This window comes from Oryctolagus cuniculus, chromosome 11 (genome assembly GCF_051225735.1).
Source record: "Oryctolagus cuniculus isolate XC-2025 breed Fujian yellow rabbit chromosome 11, ASM5122573v1, whole genome shotgun sequence".
Taxonomy (NCBI): domain Eukaryota; kingdom Metazoa; phylum Chordata; class Mammalia; order Lagomorpha; family Leporidae; genus Oryctolagus; species Oryctolagus cuniculus.
The window spans coordinates 111,560,106-111,584,483 of NC_142877.1; the positions used below are offsets into that span (position 1 = coordinate 111,560,106).

Here is a 24,378-nt window from a genome sequence, read left to right on the forward strand (position 1 = left end):
GTCAGAGTTACACAAAGAGAGAGGTCTTCCATCCATTGGTTCACTCCCCAACTGGCCACAAAGGCCAGAGCCAGGAGCTTCTTCTGGGTCTCCCACGTGGGTACAGGGGCCCAAGCACTTGGGCCATCCTCCACTGCTTTCCCAGGTCAGCAGAGAGCTGGATCAGAAGTGGAGCAGCCGGGACTCGAACCGGTGCTCATATGGGATGCCAATATTGCAGGTGGCAGCTTTACCTGCTACACCATAGCACCAGCCCCTGGGGGACCACTTTTGCAACCAGTATGAACCAAAGGGCTGGGGGGAAGGACAGGATGGGACAGAGACTCAGATGTGTCAGTGCCATTCCCACAAGAGGTGCCAGGAGGAGGGCAGCTCCAGATAGCTCCAAGGTGCATCTCGGGGACTTCATTGCCTCTCGGGAGAAACACAGCGTGCTCGCTGTGGTGCAGCGGATGCGGCACAGTGTGGGAACCACGGGCGCAGGGCATGCTGAGTGAGACTCAAAGTGAAGATGTAGGCGCTGGCACCGTGGCACCGTGGCACCATGGGCTGAGCCGCTGCTTGCACCCCCAGGTGTCCCATATGAGCGCCGGTTTGAGTCCCGGCTGCTCCATTTCTGATCCAGCTCCCTGCTAATGCACCTGGGAAGGCATCAGAACACGGCCCAAGTGCTCGGGCCCCTGCACCCACGTAGAAGACTGGGATGGAGTTTCTGGCTCCTGGTGCAGCTCCAGCCCTTGCAGCCATTTAGGGAGTGAACCAGCAGATGGAAGATCTCTGTCTCTCTCTTTCTCATTGTTTGTCTTTTCCCCTCTGTCACCTTGATGTTCAAATAAATAAATCTGTAATAAAAATTTCTTCTAAGAAACTTAAGAGGGTTTTGTAATGTCTAATTCAACATACTTTTTGTGTTTCCCTTCTATACAGGCGTCAGGGCAAATATTATAAAACCTTATCTAATTAAGTCTAAAAGGGTTCTTTTAGGAAGTGCAAAGGGATTCAAAGGGATCAGAAAGCATTGTGCTGTGGTTTAATTAAAAGCCTTTTAAAATGTATTGGCATTACATAAAACAATAATATATCTTACAATCTGCATCTAAGATTAGGTCAAACTGGGAATTTGTTTGAAAAAAAAAAAAAATTGGAAGCAAGGCTCCAAGCACCCTTGACCTCTGAGACTCCTCTAGAGGTTCATGCATTGGCTGAGTTTCCCTGAGCATAAGTGCCATGCCTGATGCCTGTGAGCTGGTTTAAATGACATGCAGGTTCCCTGGGGGACAGAGCAACAAATGCATGCATTCCTTCAGGGGCTACACCTGGGGACTTGTTAGAAATCCCCAGGCCCGAGTACACTGGAAGTTGTGGGAGAGGAGGACAGGGGTCATCTAACAAGCCCCAGGGAACCCTGATGGTCAGTGGAGTCTGAAAACCATGGCTCCAAGAGTAACACCTGCTCCACAGGCCCTCAGCTGGATTTCCCTGCTCACTGGTTTCACTGGCCCTTCCTGGCATTCTCCCCGCAACAGACGCCTTCTGTGCCAGGGGCCAAAGGCTTCCTCACATTCAATGCAGAAGCGATGCAGGCAAGTCGGGGGAGGGAGGGGCAGAACAGAGAGGCAGGGGACACGGCCAGCACCCAGGGTGCAAGCTGCAACCTGGAAACCCCACCCAAGCCACACTTCGTGCAAACACAGCTGCCAGGGTTTGTGCAGGCTAGAAAAATCCAAGGTGGCTGCAGGCTGGCTCCCTGTGGGGACCTTTAGGTCAGTATAATGTCACTGTAATACAGTTATCATGGTCAGCACACCCACTCCCATCAAGCCAGGTCACCTCTGAGACTTCCCAAACAAAAGCCACCTAAGTGTATGGCACTCAAGCCCCGCCCCAGACTCCTGTCCTTCAAATACTCAAAGCCCCGCCTCAGACACCACGTCCATCCCCACTCACATAAATTGCTGCTCCTTCTCTTTGAGTTTGCCTACACTCATTTCTTGAATGCCTACTTTTCCTTATTTTTTTTTTAAGATTTGTTTATTTATTTGAAAGAGTTACAGAGAGAGAAGGAGAGGCAGAGAGAGAGAGGTCTTCCATCTGCTGGTTCACTCCCCAACTGGCCCCAATGGCTGGAGCTGCAGAGATCCGAAACCAAGAGCCAGGAGCTTCTTCCGGGTCTCCCTCACAGGTGCAGGGGCCCAAGGACTTGGGCCATCTCCTACTGCTATCCCAGGCCATAGCAGAGAGCTGGATCAGAAGAGGAGCAGCCGGGACTAGAACTTGCACCCATATGGGATGCCGGCGCCACTGGCGGTGGCTTTCCCTGCTATGCCACAGTGCCGGCCCCTCCTACTTTTCCTTTCAATGGATCTTGCCTTCCTGCTCTCCTTCATCCTGTTCTTGAATTCTTTCCCCCATGGAGATGAGAACCTGCACCATGCTTACCCAGCATCCTCCCACAGAACACAAATGCACATGTAAAGACAAAATAAGGGAGTCGGCTGTGGCATTGGGTAAAGCTGCCACCTGCTCTGCCGGCACCCCATATAGGCCCTGGTTCCTGTCCTGCTGCTCCACTGCTGATCCAGCTCCCTGCTAACAGCCTGGGAAACCAGTGGAAGACGGCGTAAGTGCTTGGACCTCTGCCACTCACATGGGAGACCCAAAAGAAGCTCCTGGCACAGCCCAGGCCTTTGCTGGGGAGTGAACCAACAGATGGAAGATTCCCTCTCTCCTCTGTGTCCCTCTCTCTCTGTAATTCTGCCTTTCAAATAACTAAATACATAAATAAATAGACTTAATGAGGTACCAAAGAGAATGACATGTGGGCTGCCTGAAGTATACCGAAACCATGCTTGCTGTTTAAAAGGTGCAGGACTGGGGCCAGCACCGTGGCTCACTTGGTTAATCCTCCACCTGCGGCACCGGCATCCCATATGGGTGCTGGGTTCTAGTCCCGGTTGTTCCTCTTCCAGTCCAGCTCTCTGCTGTGGCCCAGGAGGGCAGTGGAGGATAGCCCAAGTGCTTGGGCCCCTGCACCCACACGGGAGACCAGGAAGAAGCACCTGGCTCCTGGCTTTGGATCAGCGCAGCTCCAGCCGTGGTGGCCATTTGGGGAGTGAACCAACGGAAGGAACATCTTTCTCTCTGTCTCTCTCTCACTGTCTAACTCTATCTGTCAAATAAAAATAAAATAAAATAAAATAAAATAAAATAAAATAAAATAAAATAAAATAAAATAAAAATAAAAAGATGCAGGACCGGTTCTGGTCTGAGAGACCTGGTGGACTTCCCAGAGGAGGTGGTAGCGGAGGTGCACCCTACACTAGAAGGAGGTGGACAGATCTACTGTGATGGAGGAGATACATTTATGAGCTAGTGACACCAAAGCACACAGATTCCACGACCTCTGAGCCTGAGGGGCCATCACCAGGCCCCTCTGGGGAACCTGAGTAATTAGGGTCCTCCCCTTTTAAAGTCCTGACCACGCTTCTTCCTTGCAGCAAGGATGCCACGTGGCCACCCCACCTCCATGCTGCTTGTTCTGCCTACATCTGGGAGAGCCAAGCCGCGGAGAAGGGACCGCATCTCCCGGGCTCCAGGGCAGCTGGGCACAGCAGCGGGGGACTTCAGAGAAGCCATTCCCAGCTTCCCCATCCAGACGCGTGTCCATGCAGCCTTCTCCCTGCTGCTTCTGGAGTGCTGGCCCACACCAAGAGTGTTGATGCTCCAGGGCTGTACTGGATGCAGAGGTGTGGCAGCCTAGAGCCGAGGCCGGCAAGGCGGCAAGACAGGACTTGGGGGAACTGAACGACACCAGCAAACCACCTCTGCCACCCTGCCGACCTCTGACTTCTCGGATGTGACAGAGGCAAGCATCCCTCTGGCTTGAGCCACCGTCACTGAGGACTTATCATACATAACCGATAAACCAGAGGTCATGAAATCCACGCCTCTGAGGGGTCTTCGCAAACCCTATGGAAAACACGTATTATGAAAACACTGTGCCTGGACCTCAGCATTTTTGCACCCAAACTTCTCTTTCGTTTCCTTTTTCCAGGAGCTTTTTGAACAAGTGCCCTCGGACTCCCATCGGCCCCCTCTTCACTCCAGGTGCCTCCTCCATTTTGCCTCTTTCGCTCCGATCCCCCAGTTCCTTTCCCCATCCACTGTTCAGCCCTGAGAACTCCCTCACGGCCCCTCTCAGCCACTGAGCCCAACACTGAGTAACACCATGACATCACCTCCCAGCAGCACCTGCATCCCCTTCGACACTCTCCCTCCCCTGGGAGTCCCTGAAAAAGCCAAAGTCAAGGCCACCACCCCAGGCCCATCAGCCAGAGCCTGCATTAAGATAAGATTCTGGGAGGCGCCTGTGCCCACTACAGACTGGGAAATGCCGCCGTCCATGACCTCATCCTCACCTCCAGGGTGTGGGTAGTGCACACCGTCTTCTGACTACTGTCCCGTCCAGCCTTCCGTCCTTCCCGTCTCTGGCTCTCTGCCCACCCTTCCTCCAGCCTTAAACGTTCCTGCATTGCTCCTCAGTCTCCCCTGAACAAAATACTGACGTTCACACCTCCCTGCCTTTGTCTGCGTTACTCCCTCTGCCTTTTGGTGCCAGCTCAGACATGACCTCCAGACCATGAGCATTTGTGGGCAGGGTCTCCACCAACAAGGCAGAATGGCAGTGGGTGGGGGAGCCCCTCCCACTCACTGCAGCGTGACCTTGAACCTGAGAAGCCCCAGTTGCTTCCTCTAGAAAACTGACACCACCAATGGTGCCTTGTATTTCACAGGGCTGTTGGAGAAGTCAAGGAGATCATAAAATTAAAGCACTTGGAACAATGCTTGCAGCACGTATTATATGTTTGGCACGTCGTAACCACTTAATAGACGCTAGATATTAGTTCTGCACACTGAGAGCTGGCATGGGAGCAGTCACAGAGCGGGCACTCACTCTGCATTTCCTGGATCTCACTTGCAGTTTCTGCACTGACCTTTAGGTCTGATTTTTTTTTTTTTCCTCCGCCTGAGCTCATGAGTCCATCACACTCACTCTTCTCCCAAAGCCTGGCAAAAAGCTGGACTCCAGCACCCAGCAGGGACCATTATGTAGATGAAAGAATGCTTTCCACGGCAGCCCCATGTCTGGAGAGGCTCGCCAAGAGAGGGAAAAGAAAAGCAATATAAATGTTAATAGGAAATTGTCTATGCGCTTTTACTTAGGCTAATCCATTGCAGCCCAACAAAGAGGGAATTAGACAGCTGAAGGGACAGGAAAACATGGGACCTTGACAGGTTGAAGCCCAGAGGACTGCAGTTCCCAGGAGAAAGGCAATTCTGGGCCCACAAGGTGACACGGAGATCAGGACCAAGGGCTTCTCCTCGGTGGGGCTGAGGTGCCCATCCAGGGTGTCCATCAGACAATGCCCAGAGTCCATCTCAGGGGCTAGACAGTGATTCCCACACACCTCTGTCCCCAAGGATCAAACCTCTAATTATGATACAGCTGGGGAGTCAGGCTACCAGAGGCCTGGGCTCCAGGAGGTAGGTAAGCAGGAAAAAAACACCCGACAGGCAGGAGAGGGAAAGCCCAGAAAAGTCTCCTTGTAGGGAAGAAGCTGACGCTGGATTCTGAGAGCCGAACAGGCCTTGCCCTGGCAAAGATGGAAGGAAAACGTACTCCCCAGGCAACGAACACACTAGGAATCAGGCCTCAGCAACTGCATCTTGGTGGGCTAAATGTCCATGTGATGATGGCTGGGCTGGTGAGTGCTGCATTCTGTGGAAAAGGGGCTTTGTAGACAACGGTTAAAGCTCCTGGTGTGGGGAGAGTGCCTAGCTCACCCGGCTGGGCTTGATGTTATTACCAGGGTCTCCATGTAAGAGGGTGCAGAAGGGTGAGGGGAAGGGGGTGTGGTGACGGGCAGGTGGGACAGGGAAGGGAGGGTGACGGGCAGGTGGGACAGGGAAGGGGGGGTGACGGGCAGGTGGGAGCAGGGCAGGTGGGTGTGATGGACAGGTGGGACAGGGAAGGGGGTGTGACAGGCAGGTGGGACAGGGAAGGGGGTGTGGTGATGGATGGGTGGGACAGGGAAGGTGGGTGTGGTGATAGGTGGGAGCAGGGAAAGTGGGTGTGATGGACAGGTGGGACAGGGAAGAGGGGTGTGGTAATGGACAGGTGGGAGCAGGGCAGGTGGGTGTGATGGACAGGTGGGACAGGGAAGAGGGTGTGATGGACAGGTGGGACAGGGAAGGGAGTGTGATGGGCAGGTGGGAACAGGGAAGAGGGTGTGGTGATGGACAGGTGGGAGTAGGAAGGTGGGTGTGATGGACAGGTGGGACAGGGAAGAGGGGGTGATGGACAGGTAGGACAGGCGAGGGGGGTGTGGTGATGGAGCAGGTTGGAATCAGAGGATTCGGTATGATGGTGGAGCAGAGACTCAAGGGAACTCTAGGAAGACTGAAGTGATGAGAAGCCAAGGGATGCACAGGGCAGCTGAAGCTGAGAGCAGCCTGGACACGGATGTTCCCCTCAAGCTTCCCAGAGAAGCTGGCCCCGCTGACAACCTGCTGCCCAGTGCACTGGTCTTGGACTTCCAACCTGCAGACCCACGGAACAGTCAGCAAGTGATCTCTGAGGCCATGAAACGTGTGCTCATCTGTAACACATGATACATGCATGTTGTCAAGGGAGGCCTTCAGGAATGAGGAAGAAAAGTGAAACTGAGGACGCAGACTGAGGCCACACCGCAAAAGCCACAGCAGGAGGACACTGGTGAGGGGCTAGAATAAGACCACCCTTGCTAAAGCGCAGAATCGTCAAACGTTTAGGTCTTCAATCTTAGGAGTTGACCCCACATCTAATTCTTCATTTTATTGACTCCCATTTCTCTCATAACAGACTGTAATCACATTATGAAAAGAGGGTATAGGCTGGTGCCGCGGCTCACTAGGCTAATCCTCCGCCTTGTGGTGCCAGCACACCGGGTTCTAGTCCCAGTCGGGGCACTGGATTCTGTCCCGGTTGCCCCTCTTCCAGGCCAGCTCTCTGCTGTGGCCAGGGAGTGCAGCGGAGGATGGCCCAAGTACTTGGGCCCTGCACCCCATGGGAGACCAGGAAAAGCATCTGGCTCCTGTCATGGGATCAGCGCGGTGCGCTGGCCGCAGCGCGCCGGCCGCAGCGGCCATTGGAGGGTGAACCAACAGCAAAAGGAAGACCTTTCTCTCTGTCTCTCTCTCTCACTGTCCACTCTGCCTGTCAAAAAAAAAAAAAAAAAAAAAAAAGAGGGTATAACCTACTGGAATATGTGACCCCATCGTCCCTCCATGTCCCCCTCTCATGTTCTCAGTGACGCACACATGGATCTGTGAGCAATGACCAGGTATGCACGTGTGTGCATGTGTGTGTGTGTGTGTGTGTGTGGTGAGCACAGGGACTGTGCTGGATACTGGGAATTGCCCCCCTAATACTCTGAGCCACAGGCTTAAACGGGCCTCACTCAAGTGCCTCCCCCCACCCCACCCCACCCCAAATCCAGAGATGAGAAGGCAATCAACACTCCCTGAGTACACTGAGTCCCCAGGTATTGTGAAGATCCCCCTTCACGGGGGTCTCCCACCATCCTCCTGGGCAGGACAAGACCCTCAGCATCAGGGAGGCCCACGCAGGCAGCCATTCACCTGCCTCAGGTCCCCAGGACCTCGGCCTCGTGGCTGCCCACTATAGAAAACCCTTTAGGGGTCAAAGTCCCAGGCCTTCCTCCCACTCGTGGCCTCACATCCCACCTGCCAGTCACGCCCCTGGCTCAGTGTCGCTTGCCGCCAAAGGGATCGCTCAGGTGCATCCAAGCAACCCCGGATCTGAACAAGCTGGGTGTGCTCTGGCACTGCCGCTAGACCCCGAGGCTACCGGACAGGCACAACAGAGGTTCCGAGGCAGTGCCCTGGCTGGAGTGCCCGAGGGACAGACGTCGGCACTGACACCCGGAAGCTGTGCAACCTGGGCAGGGCCCTCGGCCCTCGGCCACACAGCAGGCTGGAAACTTCGTCATCGCTCACTTTCCCCTCCTCAAGATGCCCACAATTCCTGAGGCCACAGAGGGCTCTGTGGAGGGAAGACACGGCGGGACCAACAGCACGGGGCACCGGCGGGGTTCTCACTTCGGGTTAACAGGCAGAGCGACGGGCCGTGCACGTTTCCATTGCTTGTGATGAACTAGCTAGCGCTCACTCTCCTGAAGAGCGGTGGTGGTCGCCGTGGTCAGCAGCAAGTCAGATACAACAGACACTGAGGGCCTCGCCCCCTCCCTTATACTCCAGCCCTGAGCAGGCATTTGCCTTGCATTCTCTTCTTTCATTACCACACAACAGTGTACGACGCTCAGGTAGCCTCGTTTGATGGTTGATAGTAAAATCACGTGAAACGGACTTGCCCAGGACAGTGCATTCTGAGACAGGATTGGCCAAAGAATCTACGTCTGGAATCTTCTAGGTCCTCTGCGGCTGCTGAATTAGTCAGCTCTTTGAGTTATCCCGCGGCTATGCCAACAGCTTTCATCTGTTACAGGGGACCACAGGCAGGTCTTACCCTGGACAGTGTCTTGTTTTCACCATGGTATCCGTGCAAGTCAAGGAACCAAGAATGACCACACTGAGATCACTGACCTTCCTACCAGCGAGCACGTGGCATGTGCAAGGCATTGCACAAAGTGCTTTGCACTCATCCATTGTCTTAACTTCCACAAATCTGCATGCCAGCAGTTGCATGCTTGGTTTACTGATGCAGTAAATGGAGCTCAGTGAAGACACCCACTCCTCCCCTAGCAGGAGTCCCATGTCGATCCCTGAAAATAGGCATCAACACAGGGCTGCCCCAGGAGTTAACCCCACACCAGGGGGACGGCGAGAGCAGAGGACCCTAGAGAGGACGCTAAGACAAGCCCACGCTGCACATTAGTGTGTCTTCCGTGCGGTGTGCTGGCGGTGTGTGGCGTGATCAGAGCTGCGTGGCTCTCAGCGCCATGAGACTGGTTGCATGCAAACCCCCATAGCTCTCCTCTGAGCGCTGCTTCCCGTTATAGCAAGCGCGGATGGCAAGGCTCAGCCCACACCCTAGTGCAGGCTGCCAGCCGACGCCTCCGGGGGCTCAGAGGGAGGAGGGGAGGCTCCCTTCTGTGGGCAGGATGGCGGTGGAGGGGAGGAAAGGTGAGAGTGCCTAGAAAGCAGCAGCACAGCTCGCCTAGGGGGAGGAGCCGCAGGCCGGGGGAGGGGCCGCGGGCCGGGGGAGGGGCTGCGGGCCGGGGGAGGAGCCGCGGGCCGGGGGAGGGGCCGCGGGCCGGGGGAGGGGCTGCAGGCCGGGGGAGGGGCTGCGGGCCGGGGGAGGAGCCGCGGGTCGGGGGAGGGGCCGCGGGCCGGGGGAGGGGCCGCGGGCCGGGGGAGGAGCCGCGGGCCGGGGGAGGGGCCGCGGGCCGGGGGAGGGGCCGCGGGTCGGGGGAGGAGCCGCGGGCCGGGGGAGGGGCCGCGGGCCGGGGGAGGAGCCGCGGGCTGGGGGAGGGGCCGCAGGTGCCAGGGCCGCCCATCCAGACCTGCGTGAGTGACCTGGCCCGAGTCAGCCTTGGCCCTGTGAAGGCGAATGCAATCATTAAAGGAGAAACCTCTGCACATCTTTTCAGGTTCTCCCCTGGAGGAGCTAAGGGATATTCTTGTGAAGACAGACTGAACAGCTTTTAAGAACGGAAGTGATTCAGCAAACCAAGACAGAAGATATCTGGGCCCCGGGTCATTTGCATAGCTAACCTCCCATCTTAGAAGTTCTTTTTTTGCAAAATGCACAGGACGGAATGCTCTGGATGGGCCTGTTTCTGCCACCCCAGCTTCTCCCGCTAGCAGCTCCCATCCCAGGACCACTGCAAGATGAAAGCAGCTAAAAAGAAGTCATGGCCCCATGGGGCCGGCGCTGTGGCGCAGCGGGTTAACGCCCTGGCCTGAAGCGCCAGCATCCCACATAGGCGCTGGTTCTAGTCCCGGCTGCTCCTCTTCTGATCCAGCTCTCTGCTATGGCCTGGGATAGCGGCGAAAGATGGCCCAAGTCCTTGGGACCCTGCACCCATGTGGGAGACCCACAAGAAGCTCCTGGCTCCAGGCTTTGGATCGGCGCAGCTCCGGCCGTTGCGGTCATCTGGGGAGTGAACCAGCGGATGAAAGACCTCTCTCTCTGTCTCTACCTCTCTCTGTAACTCTTTCAAATAAATAAAAATAAAATCTTTTTATCTTTAAAACAAAATCCCTCATTATGGAAGATTCTGTCATCTCCAGGAGATGGCATGAGACCAGCTGGAGCGGAGCAAGGCTACGGTTGATAAAGAATGTGAGGAGGAAGCAGCAATCAGCCTGGCTCCCCCTCCGCTCACCGCCCTGACCTTGGCCAGATCCGACGGCTGCTGCGGGAAGCCCCCCGGGGCCCCTGCCTGCTCTCTGCCATAGGCAGGGTAGCTGTCATTTTCCTACGTACCCATCAGTAACATACAGGGAGTGCGCAGGTGAGCAGGAAAAACACCCAAACCACACACAGCAAAAGCCTGGCCAAGGCTCCTCTTTGCCTGGTAACTTAGGAAGTCTGTAGGTGCTGACAGCTCAAAGCGGGCACAGAACTGCTCCTGCTGGGGCTCATGGCCATGCTGGCCAGGCACGGCCAAGGTCTCTCCAGCACACTGGACTCCAGGCACACATGCATCGGGCCTCTCTCAGTACCCAGTGACTCTGGGTACCCAGCCTGCCTCACTGCCTGTTCCCAGCTCTTTGGAATCAAAGGACTTAAAAAAAAAAAAAAAAAAAAAAGGAAGGAAGGGAGGGAGGGAGGGAGGAAAGACAGAGAGAGAGAGAGAGAGAGAAGGAAAGGAAAGGAAAGAGAGAGAAGAAAAGAAAAAAGAAAAAAGAAAGAAAAGAAAAAGAAAGAAATAAAGGGAGAAAGAAAACAAGCAAGCAAGCTGCATTAGGAAGCACTGGGAAATCTGTACATTCCCCACTTGGCTCTGTCTACCTGCAAAGCTGCAGATAAGTCCAGCGGAAGTGAAAGAAGAGGATTTTGTATCTCTTTCTAATTTCCAGATGGAGCTGCCTCCCACTGGCGACCCACACGCCCAAGTGGCTGATGTCACTGCTGTAATCTCTATGGTTCTGAAAGGGCCTTGGGGGTGAGTACCCCCATCAAAATCAACAACAGGGAGCGGAGCTGAAGAAGCCAGAGACACAGACAAGGCCAGCACCAATGTGTACTTAGCTGTGGCAATGCCTGCTGAATCGCCACCCAGAGACCCGGCCAGTGGACACGTGGGCATACGTGCTGACCAGACTAAGCCAGGGTCTCGGAGAGAGGCGGCGACACCCAGCCAAGATGACAACGTCTGAGGCACAGAGAATGCTGCTGCCCCAGAGAGCACCCACGAGGAGCCTTGAGGAATGTCCCTGGACTGTTCTGTAGGGTGTTGGGCTCGTGGAAAGACATCAGGTACGCGGGCGGGAGGAGAGGTGAGCTTTCCACCAAGCCAGGCACTGTCACCTGTCGGGTCTCCACAGACGGAGGAAAGGAGCTGACACTCAGTGGAGAGGCCGTTAAAACAAAACAAAAGGGGTCAGCGCTGTGGTGTAGTGGGTAAAGCCACCACCTGCAGTGCCGGCATCCCATATGGGCGCCAGTTCTAGTCCCAGCTGCTCTACTTCCCATCTAGCTCTCTGCTGTGGCCTGGGAAAGCAGTAGAAGATGGCCCAAGTCCTTGGACCCCTGCACCAGCGTGGGAGAACCAGAAGAAGCTTGTGGCTCCTGGCTTCAGATTGGCACAACTCTGGCCGCTGCAGCCAACCAGGGAGTGAACCAGTGGATGGAAGATGTCTCTCTCTCTCTCTCTGGCTCTCCTTCTCTCTCTGTGTAACTCTGACTTTCAAATAAATAAATAAATCTTCAAAAAAAAAAAAAAAACAAAAAACAGAATATTTGACATCCAAGACTGTGCACCAGGCACTGAGCCTGCCCACAGGGAAAGAGCACCGTGCAAGTGGCCATGGTTGGAAACATGTATCCAGAGACCCGAGTGGAGACAGGGTTCCCTCCCACGTGCCACACACCAAGACACAGATGTCACCTGCCTCCGAGTGCCGCCTCTCCCCCTCAGGTGACAGTCACGTTATCTGCAGGGGACACCATCACAAAGGACCATCACCAAGCAGCTTAAACAACAGAGGTTAATTTCTCCCAGGTCTGGAGGCAGCAGGTCCAAGTTGAAGGTGTCAGCAGGATTGACATCTTCTCCCCTTGAGCTGCCCTTGGCCGTCCTCTCTCTGTGTCTTCCCCCAAGCACACCCATGTCCTCAACCCCTCTCCTGGTAGGTATTCCAGCTACACTCTAAGAGGGCCTGTCCTAGAGACCTGATTCTAACCCAGCAACCTCTGTGACGACCCTACCTCCCAACACACTCACGCTGCAGTCAACTTGGGGTTAGGACTTCAATTCATGAACACGAAGGGGCAGAGCGTTTGTAACCCAGGCCACAGCAGCCATCTCCGCCTTCACAGACCCACCCCAGTGTCATGCGGCAAAGCCAGGGATCCAGCCCAGATCCCCAAGACCCTGACACCACGGACCTGTCCCTCTGCAAAGCTGCCCTGGACCTGTGGGGTAGCTGGGTCAGAGGCCGATTCAGAGACCAGGCTGCTGAGGCCCAGGCAGGTGAAGTCACAGAGCAGAGGGTGGCAGGCCTGGAAAGAGCACGGGACACATGTCAGGATCTGTCTAGCTGTACCCCAAAGTGGCCATTTGTTCTGAGCACACCAAGACTGCCCCTGGATGGAAACCACACCATGCACAGGCAGCAGCAAAACCCCACCGTGGCACCTCAGTCTCCTCTGTAAGGCCAGCTAAGGTACCACCTAGCCACTTCGTGACGCCGAGCTACTCAGTCTTTATTTAAATTCTTTAATTCCCAAGTTCTTAAATCTCACCACTTTTTTAGAAAGGTGTTTAAAATGCTTCATGAAAGGGCCATTCAACTGCACGATCACAAAGATCTTCAGTGAGCCCCATTCGATCCATACCTGTGCTCCCACCGAGATCTCCTGGTGATGCTCATATAGAACCTTGCACACGCGTGGTTTCCCGATCACCAGGGAGGGAGCGACAGATGCGTGGATGGGTGCATGCATGCATGGACATACAGTGATGACGGGAACCTCAAAAGGCCTTTCCCATCTTTAAGTTCCAAGATTCTGCTCCAGGAGCAGACACGGTGGGAACACTGCTTAGCAGCTGAGGATTTCAACAGACCCAAACCAGGGCCCTTCTTCTCTGCAGTGTCACCTGGTACCACCCAGCCAGCATGTCAGGGCGGCATCACCAACTAGAACTAAGCAGTGATACGGAGCGTCCCTTGAGAGTAATGGACTGTTCCCTTTACCGAATGATGCAAAGTTCCTGAAGCCAATTAAGCTCTCCCCTTATAATTAATGCCCACACTAATCTGACATCCTTTACTCTCTCATCAGACCTTTGCCAGGTGGAGAAAAGGGAAAAACTTCACCATCATTATTAACTCCACTGCCCCTGTTGTCTACGTTTCTACTTAGAAAATGCCATTCTCGTTCAACAAATGTCTACACTAACAAAAAACCACCCTGGGCAGTTTCCAAAGAAGCAGAAGACAATAGCTCATAACAGCAGAGCACTGACAAGCAATTCAGGGAGATAAAAAAATATTCAAGAATGCAGAGTAATGTAATAACAAATTGTATTAATAAGTGTTAGGCCTTTGAAGAATAGTTCAGTAATCAGTCCGGGGATAAGGTTTTAAACAATAAAGGCTTCTTAGAACAGACTACGGATTTCAGTGCAACGAAGGATCAAATGAGAAACTAAAACTGGAAGCCTTCAGGCGGGCTCTGGAAAACAGCTATGAGCATGGGCATGAACCCATCAAGGTACTGGGTGCATCAGAAACAACAGTGGCACCCATCAAAGACCCACAAGCCATACAGTCTGTGTGAAGGGAAAAGGGACCAGAGGGAGATGGGCTGGCCACAGGAGGGGCGCGACAGCGGCAGGGGGTTCGGGGTGTTCCTGGAGGACCAGAGATGCCCTTGTTTGGACTGAGGGATTTAGACTGATACCGTGGGCACCAGGAGCCCATCCATGCGATTCTCCGGAGCAGAGGAATGAAACCATGCACGTCTCCGTGAAATTAATAGCACTGCAGCAGCACTCGCTTGACTGGAGTAGAGTGACCCAAGGAAGGACCCTTTTGGCAAATGCCATGACCCCAGTCCAGCAGGAGGTCCTATCAATGAGAGAGAGGGACACAGCAAAGACCCTTTGAAGACCAGGGCACATTTCAACAGGAGGTCATTATCTTGACAAAGGGGCATCACCAGAGTGCAAGGGAAGTGTTCTATGAAGTCTTTCTCAGAAGACGTGTTAAACTTGTTAGAAATTTCCAAAGCAACAAACCACAGAGCTGGAAAAGACCTTTGATAGCAGAGGGTTCCAAATACTCGGTTTAGGAAGAAGTTCACACATTACTGATCGTGCCCCTACTGTGTACAAGGCACTGTGCAAGAACGTGGGTGTACACGAGAGGGCCAAGGGTTGCAAGGAGACGCATCTTCGTCCCACAGGTGAACAAGGAGAAGCAAGGCAATAGAGAGAAGAGCCCTCTCTCTATGCTAAGGCCAGGGCTGCGCAAGGGCAAGGTACAGCCAGGGCGTTCCCAGACACTGCAAACCACTGAAGCCAAGGGTTCAAGAGGAACAGGGGCAGGATAGGAGAAAGGGCAGAATGGGAGATTCTGCACTCAGACTGGATCGATCTCTTTCCAGGGTTCTACTTTGCTGTGCCATGTCCCAGTCTTTTTTTTTTTTTTTTTTTTTTTGACAGGTAGAGTTATAAACAGTGGGAGAGAGACAGAGACAAAGAGACAGAGAGAAAGATCTTCCTTCCGTTGGTTCACCCCCCAAATGGTCACCACGGCCGGAGCCAGGAGCCAGGTGCTTCTTCCTGGTCTCCCATGCGGGTGCAGGAGCCCAAGCTCCTGGGTCATCCTCCACTGCCTTCCCGGGCCACAGCAGAGAGCTGGACTGGAAGAGGAGCAACCGGGACTAGAACCTACCACCCATATGGGATGCTAGCGCCACAGGTGAAGGATTAACCAAGTGAGCCACAGCACTGGCCCCTGATGTCCCAGTCTTGAACATTCCCTGCTTTTATTTAAATATGTCCTAAAATTCTGAAGGCCGACACAGGACATAATGTGTGTTGCCCACCACCAAGTGCTATGAGCAGAAACAAGACCAAGCAGAAAGAACAGCAGGTCAGGGAAAGAAAGGACAGAGGTTTTAAACAGGGGTTGCATCCTCCGTATTTCAGAAAATAAAGGTCGGAGCAAATGCTTGCTACATGTGCAATGGTGTGCCATTTTAGAGATGTGGAAACTGAAGTCCAGGGGAGTGGAGAAACGTGTCCCAAGTCACCCAACCAGTAGAAGCACACGCTAAGATTCAACCCCAGGCCGACTGACTCTAGAACTTTAACTGCTACCGTTGGGTACAGCCCTGCAGGGTGAAGAATGCAACAGCAGACGCTGCCTCGAAGGGAAGCTGAGGATCTACAGACACTGCATCAGCAGGGACTGCCACCTCGCCTCGCACACATAGCCCTTCCCTGGGCGTGCACGCCCTCTTGGGGCAGTCGGGGTCAGATGGGTCAGGGGACTCCTTCAAGGTGAGGACAGAGGGGGGTGCTCAGCGAGCAGCCCCTGGACAACAGCCTGAGTCACACCCTGCACTCCAGCAGCTCTGGAAAATCACCAGGAAACCCCGACACGGCTCCATGTGCAGTCACCAGACAGAGAGGAACAGGTGGAGACGTGGAGGACACCAACAGGACTCAGGGTCACAGCAACAGGGGGCGGGGAGGGGTGGACAGAGAGCATGGGTGTTGCACCGTGCATCACAGGTAGGCAGCCTGCACCCGGCCAGTCAGCAAGGAGAGCTGCTAACCTGCTGGACTCTGAAAGGGAAGTAGAGGCAACAGCAGGACGGAGAAGAGCCAGGAGTCTTGGTCCTCTGCACGTTTCAACTGCTCAGGCAGAGTGAAATTTAAATTATGTTTCCACAGCACAGGCTCTGCTGCCTTCAGGAATTTGCCTCGCACTGCGGTTGCACTCACAGCAGGTGCATTATAATAAAGATCTGTGGATGGCGACAATGACAGCTTCTCATTGGAAGACACCTAAACTGCCTCCACTGTGGTTAATTGGCTTGTGTTTGTTCTCAGAATCTCCCCTTCATAGAGCCAGTCCATCCTGAGAGAGCGGTGACATCACTGAGGGCTGAGGTGGGCTAAGGAGCTCAGCGCTTCATTTCCCATCCTTTCTCTCACCCTGAGTCAGTGTCATTTACAAAGGAGGAAGGGGATGGACAGCACAGGTGCAGGGGGAAAGGACACAGTGCACAGAACGGCTATGCTCAACACCACTGGATGGATTGGTGGTTTCGGATGATTGTTTAGGAAGTGGATGGAGGCCAAGCACCATGGCTCAACAGGCTAATCCTCCGCCTTGCGGCGCCGGCACACCGGGTCCTAGTCCTGGTCGGGGCGCCGGATTCTGTCCCGGTTGCCCCTCTTCCAGGCCAGCTCTCTGCTGTGGCCAGGGAGTGCAGTGGAGGATGACCCAAGTGCTTGGGCCCTGCACCCCATGGGAGACCAGGAGAAGCACCTGGCTCCTGCCTTCAGATCAGCGTGGTGCGCCGGCCACAGCGGCCATTGGAGGGTGAACCAACGGCAAAAGGAAGACCTTTCTCTCTGTCTCTGTCTCTCACTGTCCACTCTGCCTGTCAAAAAAATTTAAAAAAAAAAGGAAGTGGACGGAGCTGATTTTAAAGAAAGGTCCGGAGCTGATTTTAAAGAAAGGTCCCAGCTTTTCTCTGCTTCCCTAGAATGATAAAGAGAATAAGAGGAATCTCCCCAGGCCCTCCAAGAACCATATTAAAATGTAGAACCCACCCCCACCCCAGCCTCTGGCTGAAAATCCTCCCCCAACCCCTTTCTCTGGGAAATAAATGCAGGGAACCATCTCTGGCGACTGGAAGCACATCAATTATGGTTTGGGTCCCCTGAGTCACAGTCATTGTTAAAACACACAAGCCAGCATGCACAGCGGGACACCGCACACCAGGTAGAGATCCTTTGTCATCTAATTGGTAGTTTTATTTTTTTAAGATTTAGTTACTTATTTGAAAGTCAGAGTTACAGAGAAAGAGAGGAAGATGTGTGCGTGCGTGTGCGTGCGTGTGTGTGTTTCTGTGGAAGAGAGAGAGACAGAGGTTTTCCACCCAATGGTTCACTTCCAAAATGGCTACAACAGCCAGAGCTGGGCCAAGCCAAAGCCAGGAGCCTCATCTAGGTCTCCCTTGTGGGTGCAGGGGCCCAAACACTTGGGCCGTCTTCTGCTGCTTTCCCAGGCACTTTAGCAGGGAGCTGGATCAGAACTGAAGCAGCCAGGACTTGAACTTGCACCCACATGGGATGCCGGCATCACATGTGGCTTAATCCACTGTGCCACAGCACCACAGCACCACAGTGCCGGCCCAGTAGTTTTATTTAAGGCAACTTTTTTCCAGGTTAAGGTGTCTTAAGCCATAACTGACCACTCCATGTATTTGTTTACTCTTCCTCCTTGATAGTTAGCATTTACAGATGAAGCTCCAGCCACTGCCAGTGATGAATCAGATCATCTTGGAAATCGGTCTATGCTGACTGGCACCTGTGTGGCTCCTAGGGTTAGAAGTCCCCACTCTGTCCAGGGTGGTGACTGCCAGGCCAGAAAAGCTTTCTCAGTTCCATCAGAGACAGGATCATCTGAGAAAAGCACCAGAGAAGAGCCCGCTGTTGCCAGGAAAAAATGAGGACCCCTTTGTTCAGAGCACGGACTCGCATCGCAAGAGCACGGGCATCAGGAGCCCCTCTCCGGAGGCAGACAAAGCTGGGTCTGCACCTGGCTTCTGTGCTGTACCTCTCACTGGGCAAGGCCCTTACCCACATGCAGCCCGTGCCTCGTCTGTGAGATGAGGGAAACAATGACACCTGCTTCATAGCATTACAGGAGCCAAAATCAAAGTCTAGACAAGGGACACCACCCATGCGCTGGGGACAGTGACAAGGAATGACTGCTGGAATCACATCAATGCTGAGCTGGGAACTGAAGACAGGGGCCTGCTCTCACGCAGCGCCCATGATGTCAGCAGCCCATGAGAGTACCGCTTCGAGTCTCAGCTGCTCTGCTTCCAATGCAACTCCCTGCTAATGTGCCTGGGAAGGCAGTGGAGGGTGGCCCAAACACGGGCCCCTGCCACCCCTGTGGGACATCAGGATGGAGCTCCAGGACCCTGGTTTCACTGCAGTCATTGGGAAGTGAACCAGTGGATGGAAGATCTGTCTCTCCCTTTCTCGTTCAATAACAAAAAATAATCTTAAAAAAAAGAAGAACTGAAAGACAAATCTGCTGTGGTAGGAAATCAATTAAAGAAAAGAAAAAGAGAGAGAGACTGGCAACATAATCTGCAAAGCCTGGGCAGCACTACCTGTGATGTCATCTGACATTGCTACCAGACTGGCTGCCACCCAGCCTGCAGCCCCCCAGGACCTGACCTGCCTTGTGCAGCAACAACCACCCACACACAGGTCTTGAGGCCACGTCCCAGCCCTCACCGCACCCGGACTTCCTGCCTAAGCCACCGCAGACCATGGACAGATGGCAGGGGATCCCAGCACCGGGACTGAAGGCAGCCAGGAGGCCTTACCTGCTCAGCTGGCTCCAGGATGCCAAGGCAGCCTCCTCTCTTACCCCTCAGGGAGGCAGGCGTGCTGCCTCCAGGAAGCTGGCAGGAGGTGGAGAGAAACGAGGAAGGAGAAGACAGAGTCTGGCTGGGAAGCCTGGAGACTGAACTCCACTCTCAACGGAGAGAAGGCTCTCCAGCTTCCACCATCTTCCTCACGTGCACAAGAAACTGGGGCTGTTCCCTGGGATTCCTCACTTTTCTTTCTTCCTTCCTTCCTTCCTTCCTTCCTTCCTTCCTTCCTTCCTTTCTTTCTTTCTTTCTTTTTTTTTGATAGGCAGAGTTAGAAAGTGAAAGCAAGAGAAAGGTCTTCCTTTCATTGGTTCACTCCCCAAATTGCCACCATGGCCGGTGCTGTGCCTATCCAAAGCCAGGAGCCAGATGCTTCCTCCTGGTCTCCCATGGGGTGCAGGGCTCAAGCACTTGGGCCATCCTCCACTGCCTTCCCGGGCCACAGCAGAGAGCTGGACTGGAAGAGGAGCAACCGGGACAGAATCTGGCGCCCCAACTGGGACTAGAACCCGGGGTGCCAGCACCACAGGCAGAGGATTAGCCTATTGAGCCACAGCGCCGACCAGAAATTGATGTCCAGAGAAACACCAAGCAGTTGGATGAAGTCACCGGGCAAGGCACTGGCAGGTCTGGGCCAGAACCTAGGAATCTGCCCGTCATCCATGTCCCACGCCTTACCATGGCCACTCAGGTCACCACCAGTCTCCTGGGCTCTGCCACAGCCTTGCAGGTGCAGCTCACTCCAGGCATCTCGCTGCTTTGAGCTCATGATCGTAGGGCCGGCTGCTCAGGGGCTTTGGGGCTGAGGCCTGGCTGACTCCCCCCATGTGAGCAAACCTCTGCCGGCTGCACACTCATCCCCCAGACTAAGGCCTCATAGTGCAAGGCGAGCTTCCCTGTGCAGCGGTGCGCTGGCTGGGGCACCAGTTCCCAAACTTAGTGGGCGTCACAGGCACCAGGAGGGCCAGTTACAATGAAGACCACCAGGTCCCACAGCCCTGGCGCCTCTGCCTCGATGAGTCTGCAGGAGAGCCCAGGCGTGTGTGCTTCTGGCCCTCAGCAGCCACCGCTGTGCAAGTCCCTTGTCTAAAGCGGCCCCGTATCCATACAGCCTCCCGTACACTGTAAAGCAGCACTAGAGAACTTACGATGTCTGATGCCGTGTGAATGTCACACACACACACGGCTGTCACGCGGTATCGGCTGGAAATGATGGCAAGTAAAGAAGTCCACGTGTGTCCAGTACACATGCAGTTATTTTCCTTTTGGTACTGTGGAGCCCTGCGACCCGTCAAGACTGAGGGCCCACTTTATTTCAATCCAGTTCCCTACAAAATTCAGCTCTCCCTAACGCTTCAATCCAATCACACGTGGTGAGGATCCCAATCAGACAACTCTCCTATGGGCGACTCCAGCAGCACGGGCACACCAGGAGCAAGGGGCCAATCTCCTGGATGATCCCAGGCCCCAGTGCCAAGCCCTTGACTCCTCCTGTTGTGCTGAAACCAGTATGATGATAAAGTCTCCCTAAAGAGTCACAAGCCCTCCACAAGTTTATTTAATTTTGAGTTAATTCCCCATCACTAACTACTAATTCCAATTTCATGTTTCCCTCTAGATAGATTGTTCCAACTCTTTGCACAATCTACATTCATTTCTATCATGCCCCAGATGTTTACCTGTGATCAAAACACGGGGCCCTCACTTTGTGAAAGAGGCACAAACCTTCAACTCTATTTCTATAAAGTGACTCCTATATCTTAACAGCTGTCAGATGTAGCAAATAGAGAAAAAAGAGATGCCCAGTTCATTTGAATTCCACATGAACAACAGTAACAATTTTACTCTAAGTGTGTCCTGTGCAATATTTAGCTGATACTTACACTTAAAAAAAAAAAAAAAGTCAGATGCTTATCTGAAATTCAGTGTGGCAAGGAAGCCTACATTCTATCTGCAATCAATTGGTATCATTCAAAAAGTATCTACCATCGATCCTCTAACTACGTCTCCCTTGCTGCAGATACAAGACATACAGGTATGCTGGCAGATGTTTAAGAATCAGCTCCTGGGGAAGTTTTTACTGTTGGCTGCTGCACTAAGATCCTGGAGTCGTTTTGCAAACAAAAGGAGAAGGTGAAAACACCCACAGAATGGAGCATCTGGAGCAGGGATTCTGCTGGGCCACAAAACCAGTGTCAACAACCACCAGGCAGCCACTGACTTAGACAAATAAACTCTGATCTCATAGCTTATTTGTTGCTGCTGTTACCAGTATCAAATGATCCTCAGCTGATGTTCGCAAAGGACACTCCCCTGGCTGGGTATGTTATTTCTGCCTCTCCAGACAGACCAAACAGTTCCGTCTGTTTGGGAGCCTGTTGCTGGTTCCTCCGTTCCTTCTGCTTCATTCACCTACTCCCCCATCCATCCGTCCTTCTTCCCTGCCTCCCGATGCACTACGTATCTATTTGTTCAGCCATTCATTCTATTGTGAATAGACTGGCCTAGCACTCTGAGCCACTGGAAGGCATCCCGATTGGTGCATGTCCCCAGCGCTCTGCGGTCAGTCACCAATGCCGGTCCCCAGGACTCTTCCAGCAGTGCAGTCTACAAATGTGCTCTCGGCTTTGATCACAGAGCAAGAGCTCTATTCTGCTAGGGCCCCAGACTCCCTCCTAACCCAGATCTTCCCCTCACTGACTCACTACTTGCTTGAGGGGTTGGCTTACAACTCTGCAGAAACCCTGAAAGTCACAGAAGAGCCCTAGTAGATAAATAAATCCACCCCTAGGCTCTCAGGCACCTGCAGCGGGACCCAGATGCCCTGGTCCAGCTCGCCCAAGAAGATTCTGAACCAGCAAATGTTTCTTTCATGAACATCTTTCATGAACAACCTCAAGAACCACTGAATGTACCTGAGAAACCTCCTGTGCACCAGGCCTAAAAAATACCAAAACCATCCACGGAACCACTTAACCAGCCAAGCACTGCAATTTCATTTCAGACACATTTCATGAAAATCACTCAGTGCCCAAAAGTCGGAGTATCCATTCCTCTTCCAGCCCTCTGAGTCCATCGGCCATTTAATTTCTACCCTTGAGAGGTCCTGTCATCGTCATCGTCACTCTGTTACATTCCTCCCGTCTCAGCTCTAAAGCTCTTTGTCATCTCTAGGTCCCTGCAACCTTTGAAGATAAACCACTGGGAGAGGTTCAACCCAACACCACAGGGCACGCGATCTCTTCTGTCTGCTTGCAGAAAACCTAGCCCTTGTCTACGCGCGCCCCCTTCAGCCATGTCCAGTGTGCCCTCATGGTGAGCTCATGGTCCATTAACACAAGGACTAAACTATCCAGAGAGCAAATGCTCAAGATCGTGACTCCTGGCTAAACGTGGCCCACTGGAGCCACGGCTGGCTCACTGAAGACAACACTGCGCAGAGCCAAACCATGTGCTCGAGAGAAATCAAAGGCTGTGACCAATCCATGAGAGGCGCTCGACTGGACACACTGAAAGGCACAGAATGAGGTGGAGAAAAACAAACAGGTTTGGGGTGCAGGGTGGTTGGAGGAAATCTGCCCACAATGAGGCAACGGATGCAGGTACTGCCTACACTGCCGAGGTTGTCACAGAAGCTGAAGCTACAATGACGTTCAGCCGACCGAGGGGCTCAGTGGTAGACACTGGCGTCAGTGGCAGCTGCCTGGCCGCAAGGCCAGTGGGCTGAGCTCTTTCCATCCTGACCCACGGTTACCTGACTGCGAGTGAAGCACTTCCCATTTCCCAGCTCTAGTTCACCATCACGCTTTGCCTAGGACCACGTTTAGAACGAGAGGAGAGTCCTCTTATCTCTGAGCCCCCAAGACAAGCCCACTGTGGCCTGTGTGTCCCAGCCTGGTGCTGCCTCCCTCAGTGCCAATGATCCCGTCTGCAGACTCCTCATCCCAATCAGGGGGCTGGGGGCTTCAACCAGCAGCACCAAGCCGATAACATTTCTTCCTGCAGAAATGTTGACCAAGACACACATGCAATCAGAGGTCCTGACTGATGGCAGGTGCTCAAGCTCACAGATCATAGAGTTGGGGCTGGGAGGAACACACTGGGTTATGCGAAAGCGGAGCAGTAGGATAAGGGAAACACCGGAGATGCACGACTGGAGGCAGACAATGAGAGCACCTGGGTGGAGGAGCAACAGTCAGGGGAAGACAAACAGGTTGACCACCAGAGGAGAAAGAGGGGGAGATCAGACAAGCAGACAGACCCTGTGGTCACTCTGGAGGCGACAGACTCAGTTTCCAAATGCCCAGGTCAAAACCTGCTGTCCCTGGGTCTTTATGCATGTACCAAGATGTCACATATAAAACCGCTTTCCCCCTTTGTACACCTGGGCAGATCTGCATGCCCGGCACCGGGACTACTCAGGATTAGAACTTGCATTTGCATTACTCTTCTAGAGCTAAGTTCAACGGTTACTGTCTTTTTAAGCTTAAAAAAAAAAAAAAAAAAAAAAAAAAGGCGTTCATTCAACAAACATTTCTTGAGCATATTTGTGTCTTTGACCCAGTACTTAGTGCTGAGCTCAGGAAACAGGACACAGCTTGTACCCACCCACCCACAGGTGCAGGGAACAGAAGGAAGGTGTCCAAGTGCACACAGTGACATCACAGTGGGGTGAGTGACGCTTAGAAGCAATGACACAAAGTGGACATGTGAGAATACAGAGCTCTGGCAGCCAGGGAAGTGCCGGGCGCTTGTCAAAAAAGTCTTCCTGGAGGAAGCAAGATCTGAACCAATTCCCACAACCAAGAATCAACTAGAAAAAGAAAGAAGCAGGAGCACTTCAGGCAGGTGGGAGAGCTTGGGCCACAGAAATGGACACACACTATGGAAGTACTACAAATACCTTTGGATTTGCTTTGCTTTTCTGAAGAGCAGTGTATCAGGGCACAACTGGAGGCCCAAGAACCAGGGCTGGACGTGTTCTGTGGTTGCATAAGGTTGGAACACAAGGTGTCACAGAGGAACTAGCCACAGAGTGGACAGCGGCCACACTAAGCACACCCAAAGGGTTTAGACTCCCCTAAGTCACTGGGGTCGTAAGTAAAGGCATGAGACGGGTGTCTGTGTGATCCAGCTGCAGGGCAGAAGATGGGTGCTAAGAGGGATGGGGCCGGCACTGTGGCACAGCAGGTAAAGCCACCACCTGCAGTACCAGCATCCCATAAGGGAGCCGTTTGGAGTCCTGGCTGCTCCACTTCCGATGCAGCTCTCTGCTGTGATCTGGGAAAGCAGTGGAAGATGACACAAGTCCTGCACACGCATGGGAAACCTGGAAAAAGCTCCTGGCTTCAGATGGGCACAGCTCTGGCCGTTGTGGCCACCTGGGGAGTGAACCAGCAGATGGAAGACCTCTCTCTCTCTTTCTCTCTGCCTCTGCCTCTCTGTAACTCTGCCTTTCAAATAAATAAATAAATCTTTAAAAAAAGAGA

At 53.5% G+C, this 24,378-nt stretch overlaps 1 protein-coding gene and 1 non-coding gene across 6 annotated transcripts in view; both read right to left on the minus strand.

Annotated features, from left to right (window-relative positions):
* The window catches only part of LARGE1 (LARGE xylosyl- and glucuronyltransferase 1), a 564,622-nt gene that overhangs the window by 347,479 nt on the left and 192,765 nt on the right, over positions 1–24,378 (minus strand). The window lies entirely within an intron of this gene.
* On the minus strand, positions 7,807–7,942 carry LOC127491248 (small nucleolar RNA SNORA76). Its single transcript, XR_007919834.2, has one exon. It is a non-coding gene; the product is annotated as a small nucleolar RNA SNORA76 (small nucleolar RNA).